The 1,992-nt window shown below is 49.4% G+C and overlaps 1 protein-coding gene across 2 annotated transcripts in view; it reads right to left on the bottom strand.

The window, feature by feature from the left end:
* Cnih3 (cornichon family AMPA receptor auxiliary protein 3) overlaps nt 1-1,992 on the bottom strand; it is a 107,328-nt gene that overhangs the window by 1,659 nt on the left and 103,677 nt on the right. The gene's annotated exons all lie outside the window — the stretch shown is intronic.

Here is a 1,992-nt window from a genome sequence, read left to right as displayed (position 1 = left end):
TCATGTTGAAACCCTCACCCCCCCCCCCCCCCCCCCCCCCCCCCAGCCCTTGTGATGTTACATGATGTGTCAGTTCCAAGGGTCTGGATGAAGAACATTGTCACTGATATCAGTGGGGTTGCATAAACACAGTCCTCGGGGCAAATGACATAAGTGAATCTTCACTGGGCATAGGTCCCCAAACCTCCTCCTTATGGGATTAGTAGTGACCAAGTAGGAGGGACCTGCATTCCTATAGCCTGACAAGGACATCAGGCTAATTCTGCAAGACTGACAAGTTGACCAGAACTACAATCTACTCCTTTGTCTATTTAGAAAAAGAACTTTCTTGACATTAGAGACCCCCACCCCTGACTCTAAGAAGTTGTCGAGGAGCAAAACCAAATAAAAGAACCTAGACTATTTTCCTCCCATCCCTGCACAGCTGGGAAGCCCCCTTTCTAGAGCCAGACACAGCAGATGTGCCCAGGACCCACTGCCTAGGTCTGGAGCTAGACAGATGGATTCTCACTGTACAGCTCATGACAGATCAACCACTTTCTAACTCCAAAGTCAGTCCTCTGACCATTGTGGACTGAGCCTAATTGTAGACAACTGTGGTGGTTTGAATATGCTTGGCCCATGGAGTGGCACTATTAGGAGGGGTGCCCTTATTGAGGAAGGTGTGGCCTTGTTGGAGGAAGTGTGTCACTGAGGGGGTGGGAAAGAGAGCTTCCCCCCCAGCTGGCTAAAGATGCCAATCTTCTCCTGTTTGTTTTCAGAGTAAGATATAGAACTCTCAGCTCCTCCTGCACCATGCCTGCCTGGACACTGCCATGCTTCCCACTGTGATGATAATGGACTGGACCTCAGAACCTGTAGGCCACTACCAATTAAATGCTGTCCTTTATAAGAGTTGCCTTGGCCATGATGTCTACACAGTAATGGAAACTCTAACTAAGACAGTAACTGTCTAACTCACTGTAATTCTTTTTATTCCACACTAACTGAACACCTACTATGTACCAAGCACTCTTCTCAATGCAGGGAAATAATGGTGAGTGTGTGGGCTGAGCCCTGGCCAAGCTGTGACAACAAACACCATGGATGCCTACTATGTGCCATGAAGGGCACTGCTGAGATAGCGTTGAGGGAAGCAGATAAGTTCTCTGCATCCTAGAGAGGAGTAACCCATAAAAGACAGAAGTATAAACTGAGAAGAAACAGACAAGGAGAGACCAGTGTGCCCTGAAGTAATGGACAACAGGATGGGGTGACACAGCATCACTGAATAATATGGGCCAGGCTCACAGTCGGAACCTTTCTAGCCAGGTCTGGCGGCACAGGCCTGTGATCCCTGCTACTCCATAGACGAGGCAGAGGGTTCAGGTTTGAGGGTGTCCCAGGCAATTCAGCAAGACGAGGTCTCAAAATCAGAAGTAGAAAAGAGCTGAGGGCATGTGACACGGTGGTAGAGTGCTTGTCTAGCATTCATGGGGCTCTAGGTTTGCTCTCCAGGACAAGAAAAGAGAGAAAAGGGGAGGGAAAAGGAGGGGAGGGGAGGAGAATAGGAAGAGTAAAGAAAAGGGGGTAGGAGAAAGGGGAAACAAAGGAAAAGAGGATGGTAAGTGGAAGAAGAGAGAGAGAACAAAAAGAAAGAGGATCCTTCTACCAAGGAGACAAATTGCCCACCCTGGACTCACTCACCAGGGTTATTACACATCCCCATCACACATAACCCATAAATGTCACCTGCACCACAAAGCATTCTGAGATGGAGACAGTCAATGGTGAGAGCCCTGTGGTTAGCACAGTGCAGTAGAACTCACCAGTCTCCAGGTGCTGCACACAGCTCAGAGGCTGCTCTGCAGGCATGAACTTTCCCTCCCTTAACAAAGCCTGGGCTAAGCCGGCCGTGGTGGCGCATGCCTTTAATCCCAGCACTTGGGAGGCAGAGGCAGGCGGATTTCTGAGTTCGAGGCCAGCCTGGTCTACAAAGTGAGTTCCAGGACA

The sequence above is a fragment of the Mus caroli genome, chromosome 1 (genome assembly GCF_900094665.2).
Source record: "Mus caroli chromosome 1, CAROLI_EIJ_v1.1, whole genome shotgun sequence".
NCBI lineage: Eukaryota > Metazoa > Chordata > Mammalia > Rodentia > Muridae > Mus > Mus caroli.
Note: the sequence above shows the minus strand (reverse complement) of the source record. Positions and strands in the feature narration are given on the sequence as shown.